The sequence below is a fragment of the Euprymna scolopes genome, chromosome 29 (assembly GCF_053919585.1).
Source record: "Euprymna scolopes isolate OS-2025 chromosome 29, ASM5391958v1, whole genome shotgun sequence".
Lineage (NCBI taxonomy): Eukaryota > Metazoa > Mollusca > Cephalopoda > Sepiida > Sepiolidae > Euprymna > Euprymna scolopes.
In genome coordinates, this window is record NC_136510.1 from 97,353,021 (window position 1) to 97,368,619 (window position 15,599).

Sequence of the window (15,599 nt, forward strand, 5' to 3'; positions counted from 1 at the left end):
TATATATATATATATATATATATATATATATATATATATATATCTTTTTTTCTTTCTCTCTCTCTTTCTCTCTCCCTATATATATATATAAATCCCCATTTCAAATGTTAAAAACTTCAAAGACTATATATATATATATATATATATATATATATATATATATATATATATATATATATATATATATATACTATGTAACCAAAATCAAGACTTCAAAACAAGGTGTTGGTGGCAACAAAAAGGGTATTTCAATTTACGTTACAATTGTTTCCATGTCCAGTTCGACAATTTCAAGCATTATGTCGTTTGAAAATTTTCAAAACCAGCATTTCTTCAGACTTTATGAATAAGCACACTTTTTGCAATGGAGCATTTATATATAAGTAACCTTGTCTCTGTGTGCAAAACATCGCTGTCAAACTCCTCTCTTAATAGTCTGCAGATTTGAAACTTGATAATATAGAGTATTTTAATATCACAACACTTTTGATTAGATTGTTAGCCTGTAAAAATAGATGCTAACGCGTCAAAACTGAAAAGAAAAAACAGTTTATATTGGCAGGGGTATAACGACTAACATTTTTAGCATGCGTATAAATACATTTTTAGCCTGAAGTCGTTTAATTCATAGCCTTTTTTATCCATCAGACGATAACGACTAAGGCTGGTACGCTGAATGTTTTGATTTCGATTCCAGCTGATGTATTTTTTTTTAATTTTGAAATCATTACTATATACAATAATTCCTAGAAAATTTGCTCTATAATAATAACTAAAAAATTTGTATGAATTAAAATATCATATTTATGCATATTATGAAACTTAACGTATAAATGTATATTTGCGCATGCGCAGAAGAAAGTTTTATATAGAGTTACGTTTGGTTTGAATTTTGACAAATTGACAGCTATTTTTATCGGATCGGCTAAAACCCAAATCGAATTTGTCCAACAGGTCAAAATTCTCTATATATAAACTTTCAAGTCTGTAGACCAAAAATTGACAGAGTAGTTTGGTTGAGACCACTCCACACACACTCAGACAAGGTCATATATATATATATATATATATATATATGGTAAAAATGGTAATTAGTAAAATCTAAAGAGAGTGCTCAATACTATTGCAGAGCAAGTATGCGTTTTATTTTTTATTACGTAAGACCTTACAGAAACCTGTTTCTGTAAGATCTGACGAGGCTGCTGGATCGTAAATATGGTCCGGCAACCGAAACATGTAACTGAACAGATAAAACGGTAATAAAAAATAAAACACATATTTGCTCTGCAATAGTATTGAGCACTCTCTTCAGGTTTTACTAATTACCATTTTTACCATATATATATATATATATATATATATATATATATATATATATATCGAGTTCGACGAGGCTGAACCTGTAATTGGTGGTGGTTAGTTCATTTTGAACTACTGGATCATATAATCTGAAATTAGTATATTTGGGTAGCATTTTCTCCTTTATGCTCGTTTCATTGAAGAGCAGACAACTCTTGTTTGTTTCTGTTACAATCCATTTTTTTCTTTTTGACGGACTAATTTCCAAACATTCTGTTTGAATGTAAAAAGAAATCTGCCATATTCGCGAACGTTTTCGACCATCCTTAAGTCGTCTTCAGGCGAGTTATGAATAGTAATAAAAAAATAAGACAATGAATTGAATAGAAAGACGATTAAAATCGTTTAAAATCGTTTTAAAATACTTAAAAGCATTTAAGCGTGCCATCGGCTTCGTATTGAGCTTGATTAATGTTTGTTTTTTTTAATACAGATTAACAAGGCTTCAATAATTGGGAGGCGTACATCACAGTGTGTGACAGCTAAAATGGCAGTGTTTTTTTTTATTAGTAACCAACATCTTGTTAATCTTTCCTATGCACGGTCTTAAATGGTAGCCTCTTACGTCTAAATCGTAATATTCTTCGCTTGGGGTGAGCGTGAATGAACAAAAAAACATATGGAGATTAATCTCAGAATTTTATACATAACTTTTTGTAGCTTTTTTTTTTCAATTAACTGTCACTCAGCAAATTTGTTTACTTCAAACATTAGATTTCAATAGCGTATTCGATCCGACCTTATCATTATTATTATTATTATTATTGTTGTTGTTATTACTATTATTATTATTGTTATTATTATTATTGTTGTTGTTATTATTGTTGTTATAATTATTATTATTATTATTATTAGCAGCAGCAGCAGCAGCAGCAGCAGCAGCAGTAGTAGTAGTAGTAGTAGTAGTAGTAGAAAGTTTATTCCAAAGCAACTCAGGCCTACTGGCGCTGAAATCATTAGGATGTGCACGAATTCCGCTCCAGTATTCGACCCTCGTTCTGACCTTTTTTTATTTTGACAAGGGTTATGTTTCACCTAAGCAAGAGAAAAACAAAAAACAAAAAACAAAAAACAAAAAAACGTAGAGGAAAATCTTGGCAAAACTTACCCTACCCCCGCACCAAGTCTACGTCCAACTCCACCCAAAACACAGATACGCAAAAATTAGGGTTGCTATTTTTTTTTTTTTTGCTATGTTATCTTTATAAATTCGTGAGCTCTCAAGCAAGACGCTCAGAATCACATTTAATATCATAAGAGCCTTTTTGTAGAGAAGCGAACGAGACCCCTGTTTCCCACGCTTGACAAAGCTAAGCCATGTACTCATGTATTAAAGTTAAATAAGAATTCAACATATCTTCTTTTTTCAGAGAGGGAGAGAGAGAGAGAGAGAGAGAGAGAGAGAGAGAGAGAGGTGGAGAGAGAGAGAAATGGATAGCTAAATAGACAGAGAAAGAGATGTAACAGAGCGCGAACGCGCGTATGGTGGCTATATGTAAATGCTGAGCCGTGTGCGAAGTGGCGTCACAGTAAGGAAAAGGAAAACGGCTATAAAAAGAACGTGTGCAAAAACCGACGAACACATTAGAGAAGAGGATCACATTAGAGACGTTGGTGATATAACAGCCGGAACAGGATGGCATGCGTGACGGGAGAATGAGAAATAAAAGGGATTGAAGTTCGTTTTTATACTTTGTCTCCTTTGAGTCTATAACATGTGTGCAACGTTACAGAAAGAAACAGAAAAAGACAAATAGATATACAGAGAAAGATAGATAGAGAAGTTGACAGATAGAAAAATAGATAGATATGTATGTAGGAAGGTAGGTAGGTGTGTAGGTGGAGAAAAAGAGATATATACAGAGACTAACAGCTAGCTAGTTATATCTTTTACAAAAGGGTCACCACATATCAAGAGGGTAATAATGATTGGAACAGTAGCGTAGTAATCGCTTGTGGTGGAAATTTGGTATAATTAGGTCATTTACGAACTTGTTTGCGTTGGACATGAAGACGACAATATTGTAGTCAGATGAAAAGCTGACCAGCATAACGTGCATTTCTAAGAAAGGAGCTTTGTTCATGGACTCCATGTTTAGGTTTAAGCACAGATAGAGAGTGGGGGAAATTAGTGATTTTGGCTAGACAAGTGTTTTTGTGAAGGATTGGCGAGGGAGGACCATAGATTGGCGCTCGGTCGAACACTTGCCATGAAAATAACAATGAAGCAGAGACAAACTCGCAACGTCCCTTCTGTGGGAAAGAGATTGCAGAGAAGAGAAAAGGGCATCACCTACTAGATTACGAAGTCGGTTTTGACCTCTGTTAAGCAGGGTTAAGGTATCCGAGCAGCTCCTGCCCAGATGTGACAACAGTACTTCATCCTATAACGTACAAGTAGAAGATTGCATCGGCAATTAGATATCTACTGGTGTGGTAGAATGAACCAACCATTTTTCCAGCGACATTGGCAACGGATTTGATGTATGTGATCCATTTTAGATTAGGAGTGAAGGCCAGATCAAGAAATAGATATATAGGTAGAGAAATATATAGAGATAGAGAAAGACAGAAAGAGAGACCGACGTACAGATAAGTAGCTAAATAGAAAGAGAGAGAGAGAGAGAGAGATAGAGAGAGAGAGAGAGAGAGACTGATAGCTAAATACACACACACTCATATATATATATATATATATATATATATATATATATATATATATATATGTATGTATGTATGTATGTATCTATATGTATATATATATATATATATATATATATATATATATATAAAGCTAGGAAGGTAGAAAAAGCGAGATATATATAAACAGACAGTCAGCTAGATAGAGATAAATATATAAAGAGAGAAATAGAGAGCGACAGAGAGAGCAGTGGTCTGAAAACCATTCTGTTTTTAACGATTTAATGTTATACAAACAAAAATATTCAGCGTTGCCCCGGATTGTTCCACTCCGTAGAAGTCAAACATCAATGATTTTGTATATCTACAACCTCTCGATTTCGTAATTAGTCCCATGACTGAAGTGGATATTATTATTAATACTCACTAAAAGTACTCACACAGTTCGGTATCAGAGATTACTCACTGACAACATCTGGTGGTGTTCCCTGGAGTCTCGGTAACAACAAGTATCCCCAAATTTCCAGTACTCTTCATATCATTCGGTAACCTTTGAAAATAATTTTGCGTTATCGCAACACTGATTTCTCACTGGCAACGACCATTGGTCTTCACTGCAATTTGGGTTCAACAATCCTCCTCATGATCCCAGCGCCCTTCGCACTCATCCAATGGAGGTCCAGTTTGTGCTTTCTTCCCTCGGTCTTTCCATTCTCCCTGACCCTTCATGACTATTTGGTGTAGCGCCAGTCGATGCTGATACTACATATTTTGTTTGTGAGAGGAGAGACCTAGCCAATATAATTTTGCGTTTTCATTTTTGTTTTGTTTCATGTGATGTTTTTTCTATCTTTTTGTTTTTTAGTTCTGTTGCATATATATATATATATATATATATATATATATATATATATATATATATATATATATATATATTTACATAGGCGTCACCACTTATCAAGGCCGATAGACCACTCAAGGATAAGGGTTAAAGAGTGTAGAGTAGTCAAAAGGACAATATAGTAATCGATAGTAATGGAAGTTCGGTAAATTTGTTAACTTAAGTGGAACGGCTCATCAGAAACTTGTTCACGTTGGACTTGAAGACAACCATATTATAGACAGCTGGAAAGCAGGAAAACGGAAGACAATTCCACAGGAGCGGTTGTATCTTATGTAGGTTGGTTTCCGCAGTCGAGCGTTTTTCTTAAATTGTTTTCACCATCATCGTCTGTTGTATAGTCTTAGTCTTTCCTTTAATACAGATTTCACCTAGTCATTTTTTTCTAACTTTATAATGGGTTTTTACTGATACCAGGCCTCCTCATCATCAGTAACACAGCTTAAACATAGCATTACGACCATAAAACAATTATACAAAAAAATCCAGTGAGAGAGGGAGAGAGAGAGAGAGAAAGAGAGAGAGAGAGAAAGAGAGAGAGTTACATAAGATACTTAGAATTCTATTAGAAATTGTTACTATAATGTCGTCTAATATATATATATATATATATATATATATATATATATATATATATATATATATATATATATATATATATATATATATATACTCCCTATCTGGGGTTAAGCATTTTGGGAAGTGATATACAACCTGACATTAGTGTATTAAGCGATGCTCTTTGTGTAAACAAATCGAGCTTAGATATTTGGACGATGTCAAAACATCGTTAATTCACTACCTGCACAGCAGCAGCAGTTGCAGCCGTATAGCGTAATGGTGAGAAGCGTTGACTGTCGTTCGGGCGGTCGAGTTTCGATCTTGGCTTGAGATAGTTGATTATCTAAACGCACTGATGAGCTGTGATACAGCGAAACACTACTGTTTGTGGATGACTATATATATATATATATATATATATATATATATATATATATATATATATATATATATCAGTAATAAACAAACAGGGATTCTTCAGTTCTATCACTCGGGGATAAAGCTTAACTATTCTAGGATTCGAACCTCAGACAACGTGTACTATGGTCGAATGCGTCAACCGTTACGCCACGAGATGTTATTTTTATCGCTGATGCTCTTATATCGATTTTTCTGTTGATTTTTTTAAACGATAATACGGCTATAAGCGTCTCCAACCTTAAACTAGGAAAATAGTTTCACTTAAAAAATCGCCCATATTTTTTAGATGTAAACAAATAAACTAATATAATGTATTTATTTATTACTGTACTTATAAAACAGTCATCTACAAATACGCGTTTCGCAGTTCTACCGTTCGTTAGTGAAGCCTTAATATTCTAGAATTTGTATCATCCGACAATATGTGTTATGGTCGAATACGTTAGCCGTTACGCCACGAGGTCCTAGTACAAATGATCTGAGGTTCGAATCCCAAATCACTCAAGGTAAACTGACGAGCGGTAGAACCGCGAAACACGTGTTTGTAAATTACTGTTTAATAATTAAAATAATAAATAAATGAATAATATTTACGTCCAAAAAATATGGGTGATCTAAGAAAATATATTTTCCTAGATCTCCAAAGGTTGAAATGATAACAACCGTATTATCGTTAAAGAAAAAAACGACACACACACACACACACACACACACACACACAAATACATACATACATATATATGTATATATATATATATATATATACATTTTTTTTATGAAAAAATTTTTCACTAAATTGTGTTTCATTCCAAGGAAAAAATAAACAAACTTTTCAACTATTTTCCGGGGAATATACGTTTCTCTTGGATAACTTGTTAGGTGGGCTTCTGCTATTCCACGAAACACGTCTAAGACTTATTTCAAATAAGAATTTTAAAAAATTATGAGTGCGAGATAAATACATCTTCTAGTGTGGAATGCGTACAAATGATATATATATATATATATATATATATATATATATATATATATATATAAGTGAAAGTGCGTGTGGTTGTGTCTGTGTGTGTGTTTGTGTACATTTCCCTACGCAATAACTCTATCAATTTTTACTCTACAGATTCGAAATTTGATATACAGGGTACTGAGATTTGGGAAAGTCGATGGGATTGGTTTTCGGACATAAATTTGGCGATTAAGGAGTCAAAGTTCAACGATTTGACCTTTGAGAACTCTACCAAACTCCTCTTACAATTTTGGGTCTAAACACGTGAAATTTTAGATAGGTTCCTTGGACATGGATCTAACTTAATAACTTGATTTGAGCCCAAAACAATAAATTTTAAGGAGTCATAATAGGGGTCAAAATTAAAAAAAAATTGACCTCTGCGGTCTCTTCCAAATTACTCAGACAATATCTGGTCTAAATATTTGAAATTTTACATAAAGGGTATTCAGAGATAGGGCAAGCTTTTTCATCGGTTTGGGTCGCAAACTTTTAGTTACCAATATATAAATGTATGTATGTGTTTATGTTTGCATGTCTGCCTTAAACTTTCAATAGAGGCGACGGATTTTACCAAGATCAGCATCGTTTTAAAGTTCGACCTTTCATACGACAAATATCGAAAAATTGGCTAAAAACATTAATATCTTCCCTTTAACTTGGCACTTTTCTACAGGAGGGGGGGGTAAATTTTTTCGCCGATATTTTTGAAAGTTATCCTCTCCTTTAGATTGTATAACCTTAATTTTAAAAAAATGTCTCTTCCGGTTTGGCGGTGGTCGTAACAGCATAAACATTAGGTTTTTACACCGTTCTTTTCCTACTTTGCGGTACGGGTTCGAGCCTGCCTTCCTACTACCACTTTTTTTTTTTTTTGGTCAACATACATATCCAAACATCCGGGCAACGCGGGGCTAAAATGCTAGTATATATATATATATATATATATATATATATATATATATATATATATATATATATATATATATATATATATAATGGAGCTCAATGAGGAATATCCGCCTTAATAATTACAAAAATGCGTGTTTTATTTTGGTGTCTTAACTTATCCCCCCCTCCCCCGTGTTTTTCTTTTGAGGAGATTGTATTCCAAGACAAAACCTTTGTAAAATATATGTTAAAAAATTATTGTCAATTTTCAGAAAATGAATATTCGAGTTGATTTTGTTTGTTTTTCCTTTTGAAACTGATTCATAATTTACAATTATTAATCTTTTTACTCATATATATATATATATATATATATATATATATATATATATATATATATATATATATATATATATGTATATATGTGTATGTGTGTGTGTGTGTGCGCGCGCATACACGCGTATTTGTGTGCGTTTTTTTGTTATTGTCTGTATAAATGTCTTTAGCATATTAAAAATGGCGTCGGCATTAATGGCGGCATTCCGTGTGTCTTTAATATTTCTTTTTACTTTACAAAGAGTTAAAAACGTGTAATGTACATTTACTTTATGCAACTGAACGACATCTAATACTAGTAATGCGTACATTAAAGAGGCACCCTAGTCCCGTTTTTAAACGCTTCTTTAAGCAACAAAGTGCGGCTTCTCGAGCAATAACAGCGTTTATAGAGAGACGAATGTCTTAATTTCGCTCGTCACACCTGGTGGTCCGTGTCTAATTTCCCAGCTGAAGTACGTAACACGGAGAATAATCTCTCCTGATTGTCGTAAAGCATGACATTGATTTATCTACGCCAACGATTAAAAGCGTATAATGTAGAACTCGGGTATTGATGCGCAATTCAAGTGTTCATAGACTGAGGGAAGGCTGAAAAGGGTTCCGTAGAGTTTCTTGTAATCTATATATCTATAAAAGGGAACGTGTCTGTGTATCTGTCTGTTTGTGTACATTTCCCTACGCAATAACTCTGTCAATTTTTACTCTACAGACTCGAAATTTGATATACAGGGTACTGAAATTTGGAAAAATCGATGTGATCGGTTTTCGGACATAAATTTGGCTGTTAATGGGTCAAAGTTCAACGATTTGACCTTTGAGAACTCTACCAAACTCCTCCCACAATTTTGGGTCTAAATACTTGTAATTTTAGATGTAGGTTTCTTGGACATGGATCTAACTTAATAACTCGATTCGGACCCAAAACAATAAATGTTAAGGGGTCATAATAGGGGTCAAATTTTAAAAAATTGACAGTTTTATTTTAATTTTTTTTTTTTTTGCTCAGTATACACCTCAAAACGCCAGGCACCCATGCTAGTTATATATATATATATATATATATATATATATATATATATATATATATATATATATACAGGGTGACCAAAAAAACAAAACAAAAGCTAAATGGAGGCCATCTAGAACATATGCTGTAGAACGGAGAAAAAAAAGGCCAAAGACCCTAGTGTTTTGATGTGATGTTTTGAATATAATAAACTAGTTATGACCAAAGTTTCATTTCATTTGGACAAAACACTAAGAAACGGAGCCTAATTAGAGTTGGGGCCCGTTTTTGGGGTCACCCTATATATATATATATGTATGTATATTACTAAATATACCTTCCTGGCGTTACTCAGGTGCGTTGAAATCTAAGCTTTAGATTTTTATTTGATTCCTCATTTTTACACTTAAGATAGACAGCTCCTATCATATTCTTCAATTTAAAATGAGTCACCTACCTTGTTGATTTCAATTATTTAACATTTCTTTAAAAATGTACAATTGTCTTGATCAAACTAAGTATTTTTGTATCAATGTGCTACATGAAGTGCTGTCCCTTATCATGTAAGTAAAAATTATATTAGGATAAGGTTTGAATCTAATGAAAAAAAAATGGAATATTAAAAATTCAGTCTATTGTTAATTCTATTAGAAATAGTTAAATATTGTTTATGCGGGGAAGAGGGTTGATTGTCCATTCTTTTAGAAATCTGAATATTGAAAATTTCGGTGAAAAGAATGGACAATATTAAAATATATTGTTTAAAAATAGGTGAGCATTATAATTAAGGATTCTTTTGTTTGCCAAAAGTGTGTTTTGGACAAACATATGTGAAGCCACGTGAAAATTAGTCACGTCTGAAAACCCACTTCTGACGTCATAAACAGAGGATATTTCTCAATATAGGAATCTGAGGGTTCGGAGTTAGAAGGCAGTTGATCAGACAGAGTTGAAAGTCGACAGTTGATGAGAGATAGTCAGTTAGAGAGATGAGCCTCTTAGAAGCGAAAGGTAGAACATTAGACCATGTAGATCCAAGTTTGAATTCATGACGTCATCGACCGGTCGATCAGATGAATAAAGAAATCATCATTTAAATGTTCGTCTCGTCATTCTTTACAACAGAAAGGTAAATGTGTTTTAGCATCTACAACGAACTCTTGTGTAAACCCTTCCACGTAATATGTGTCCTCCCACCATCATCATAAGTGAAGTATCTCCTCCTTCTTCTCTCTATATATGTATAAGAACTGTTGCTGCATATATCTCAGACTGTATTAATGATATGAAGTCCCCAAGAATTGTCACAGTCATCGTGATGATGTAATATACATAAATGTCTTCCCATCAGAATTGTTGTTACCATCCGTTATATGTATCCCCGTATTACATGAACCCGTTATAAATCCCAAATATGAGCTATATAACAAATGAACGCAATGATGATATAATATATTATAATAATATTGACTATATCATCATCGGAACGACGAATACCACCTGATTATCATAATTGGATGGATGATTTACGTTGGATCTTTGGCCAACTAGCCTGATCCAGCGGCAAGACAGAGTCGAGGCAGCTGGAAGCCAGGTGGGATACAGAAGCTGTCGGACGTGTCGACGTCCTCATTCATACAGCGCCTGAAATTTTCAAATGGTCACCCACCTAGTACTGACCAGATTCTAGATTGCTTAAGTTCGGTGATCTAACGAGAACCGGTGTGCCAACGTTATTATGCCGTATGCATTTTACCAATAAGATAGTACAAAATTAACAAATAAAATTATTTATTCAGCAGCATTTCTTTTTCAATTTAAATGCTATTATGGTCTGACTTTGAATATTCTTTTTGTTAAAGCTAAATTCTTCAATTTGTAATTTTACTGCTGATTGCCGTAAGGTAATGCCTGGGAGGAATAGCAATACCTGGTAGGAATAGCCTCCTTTCACTGAACAGATATTATACTTTCATCCATGTCCAAAGGTCTGATGTGTTCATCTGTCCCCACCATCCATAAAAAACAAGATTAGACGGAAGACTAATTTATAATGGGGATACAGGTCCCAAGATGGCCAATCTTGTCGGATTACAAAAATAACCTGATCGGTTTTAAAATCATTTGTTTTTTTTTAAATGATAGAAAATATTATTGACTTAAAAACTATTGAAAAAGTAGCATCTTTTAGATAGGAGACTCTGACTGGTTGAAAAAATTGTCGAAGCAGTTCACGATTTTAAAGCCACCTTCTTATCATTTTGAGAATTTTTTTTTCAACTATTTTAGTGAGGCCCTAAAAAATTATTAAAAAAAAAACTAATTCTAACACTAAATCCAACCCTTTGAAAGATACTTGTCTTTTTTCGTTTTACAATTTGTTTTTTTCACAGCTTTCAAACCGTAAACTGCTTCGGTTATTTCCGTGATTCTCCGTCACTACTTGAGACTGACCCTATAAGAACTGAAATCATCTAGGTCCCATTCCTTACAAGTACCCATATATTCGAGTTAACTTCATTGTTTATTTTCACGCGGATTTAGTTTGGGTCCACTCGAAAAATAACAAAACCTCGTCTGTGTGGGTGGTATTTTTTGCACAACATCTGGTGAGCATTCGGTCTTCATTGGTAAAGTCTAAAATTGAACTGCTGGCGAATTCCTTTTTTTTTTACCTGGAAAAAGCAAACAAACTGTAGTAGCAACTCATACAAAGAAATACAATACTCATACAAAATATACAAAATATAAATAAAATTTACTTATGCAAATGTTATTGGCTACATAGGTGCATACATGTTTCTGTTGTGATATTTCAGAGAAACGGCGTCATCAAACCTCACTTTCCTTAAGACAACCAATTTTTCTGAAAACAATTACAGCAGAAACATGTATGCACATATGTAGCCAATAATGTTAATTAATAATTTGTATAAATAAATATACTATACAAAAAAAAAACGTATTCGAACGGTTGATTTGGTAATAAGATGATTATTTATGACTCAGAGGCCATCCAGCGTTGCTCGGTCGTAAAATACGCTTAAATATTATATTTTAATTAATGCAGATTCGTTTATTATTATTATAGACCCATTTCTCTATCGATAATTATATTGTATCTAATATATAGTAATGGTTTCAGAAATAAAATAAAATTGTGTGCCATCAGCTAGAATCGAAACCCGTTAGCGCATGAGCTAAATTGACACATATATAAAACCTACAAAATATAACGTTGTTTAACCTATAACTTTTAATTAGCGAATATGCAAAAAAAAAAAAAAAAAAAAAAAAAAAAAAAAAAAAAAAAAAAAAAAAAAAAACCGGTACAGTCGACTTTTTTATTTTCACTTTTTTACACCTTAGCAGCATTTTTGTCGGCTAGAAACCAAACCGAAAATGTGCCATAGTTCATAATTACCCTATATATCAAATTTCAACTCTGTAGATCAATTATTCAGAGAGGAGTTTTGTAGAGGCTTTTTGCACACATACCAACAAGGTCACTTATATATATATATATATATATATATATATATATATATATATATATATATATATATATAGCGCGATACTCTTTGTACAACCCTTCCAAGTAATATGTGTCCTCCCCATGATCAGGTTTTTGGACAATGTCAAAACATTGTTAATTCACTGCTCGCATAGCAGCAGCCGAATATCGCAACGGTTAGAAGCTCCGACTGTCATATGGGCGGTCGAGTTTCGATCCTGGCTTGAGGTAGTTGCTGGTCTGGCCGCACTGATCAGCTGTGAAACAGCGAAACAGTACTGTATGTGGATGACTATAATGCTCTCTATCTTGGGTTGAGTATATTGGGAAGTGATATACAAATTAGCATTAGCGTATAAAGCGATGCTCTTTGTGTAAACAAATTGAGCTTAGGTATTTGGACAATTTCAAAAAATTGTTAATTCATTCAGCCGAATAGCGCAATGGTTATACTCTCAGGTAGTTGTTTGTCTAGCCGCACTGATGAGCTGTGAGACAGCGAAACAGTACTGTATGTGGATGATTATATATATATGCGTGTGCTACAATGTTTTCATCTTAAATTCTGCCCATTATGCAGAATGTATTCATAGAATTCAGCGTAATAGTGAACTGAAAGTAATCATCTAATAATTAATGTAGTAAACAATGTTAGAAATAGATTCTCCTAACGGGCAATTAAATTGATAAATTGCATTTTTTTTTTCTAGAAAATTATTTGTCATTCCTCATAATGCGTACAAAAAAGAAAAAAAAAACAACAACATTTAACAGTTGAGGCGAAATGAAGCGACTTCGGGATTAGGCTGTAAAACTATAAAATGCAAGCGGATTAAATAAGAGGAAAAAACTTTGCTCATGGAAAGTTCGTTTAGTTTTTGGTTGCGAGTAAGAGAAAAAAGGAGAAAGAGAAGAGAGAGAGAGAGAGAGAAGGCAATTATTGATAGTGGTTGTAGACGAGTGTTTGCTGTGAATGTTTCACATGGGAAACTTTATATTGTAGCTCAGTCGAGCACCCGCTATGAAAATAACGATAGAGTAGAGAGAGAGAGAGAGAGAGAGAGAGAGAGAGAGAGAGAGAGAGAGAGAGAGAGAGAGGGCAATTATTGATAGTGGTTGTAGATGAGTGTTTGCTGTGAATGTTTCACATGGGAAACTTTATATTGTAGCTCAGTCGAGCACCCGCTATGAAAATAACGATAGAGTAGAGAGAGAGAGAGAGAGAGAGAGAGAGAGAGAGAGAGAGAGAGAAGGCAATTATTGATAGTGGTTGTAGACGAGTGTTTGCTGTGAATGTTTCACAGGGGAAACTTTATATTGTAGCTCAGTCGAGCACCCGCTATGAAAATAACGATAGAGTAGAGAGAGAGAGAGAGAGAGAGAGAGAGAGAGAGAGAGAGAGAGAGAGAGAGAGAGAGAGAAGGCAAATATTGATAGTGGTTGTAGACGAGTGTTTGCTGTGAATGTTTCACAGGGGAAACTTTATATTGTAGCTCAGTCGAGCACCCGCTATGAAAAAAACGATAGAGTAGAGAGAGAGAGAGAGAGAGAGAGAGAGAGAGAGAGAGAGAGAGAGAGAGAGAGAGAGAGAAGGCAAATATTGATAGTGATTGTAGACGAGTGTTTGCTGTGAATGTTTCACAGGGGAAACTTTATATTGTAGCTCAGTCGAGCACCCGCTATTAAAATAACGATAGAGTAGAGAGAGAGAGAGAGAGAGAGAGAGAGAGAGAGAGAGAGAGAGAGAGAGAGAGAGAGACTGGTTACTCTGTTCTATGAGAAAAGGGTAATAGGGAGGAAAAAGAGACATCAGCCACTAGATTTCGAAGTCGGCTCTAAATAGCACTTGATTATTTTTCGTCGTTTATCTTCTTTATATTAATAACATTTTATCACTAGTTCGTGTGTTTGTGTATTTGTGTTTCTCGCCTATACGTGGCTTTCATATGAGTATTCTTTATATTTTACTTTGTGTCTCGCTTTAAAAAAACATACACATAGTCTAAGATAATTTAAACGCGTGAAATGAATGGATCCCGGGCAACGCTGGGTCTGTACAGCTAGTACGTTATATAGTATTTACTGTTAAAGATAAAAGACTTTGATCGTTTCGATCATTTATTTTACCCACGTTTTTATGCCTTCAGTCTGTTTAGATTTCCTGATATCAGTTTAGCTTAACAGCGAATGTTGCTTAGTCTGCTATTCATCTCGGCTCGGACATGAAGTGTTTATTTCGTTTCGTTTCGATGTTCGGTTTTTTCTGTTTTATTTACCTCTGCTCCAGTTTCGTTCCGTTTCCGTTCTTCAGATGTTCCTTCTACCCCCTTTTGTCTGGGAACATTAAAGCAACATACCATATATGGAGTACTCTTGTCACAGTTGTGTTGCTGACTGTTCGTCCCATTTGTGGACTTTTTTTTCTAAGATGCAGAAACGTATCTGTAATCTGATTGACCATCCCCCATTTTATTTTTTTTTCTTTAACCTCTCTCTCTCTCTCTCTCTCTCTCTCTCTCTCTCTCTCTCTCTCTCTCACACACACACACACAGACGTGATGTTGCTAGTTGCAGTCTTTTCTATAAATTCTATTATCGCACATATTTAATCTAATTCATGAAACTCATGAAGTTCGTAAAAGTTTAACCGGCGCCGATGAATGTTGATCGGTTCAATTTTTTCTGCATATATGAATTCGATAACATGTGCCAGTCTTTGTCTCTCTTAATTATTTCAAACTGCATCTCCTCCGAGACACAAGTTGCAGAGCAGCAGCGCGAGGCGGGTCAAATGATTGCATTTTTTGTATACCGTTTTTTTACTCGGTAAAAAGTTCTGGGCCATGAGTGAAAAACACTCTTGGCTCTAGGATAATAAATAGGAAATCTGCATTAATTAAAATATCATATTTAAGCGTATTTTACGACTGAGCAACGACCAGCGCAATGCTAGTCTATCAAT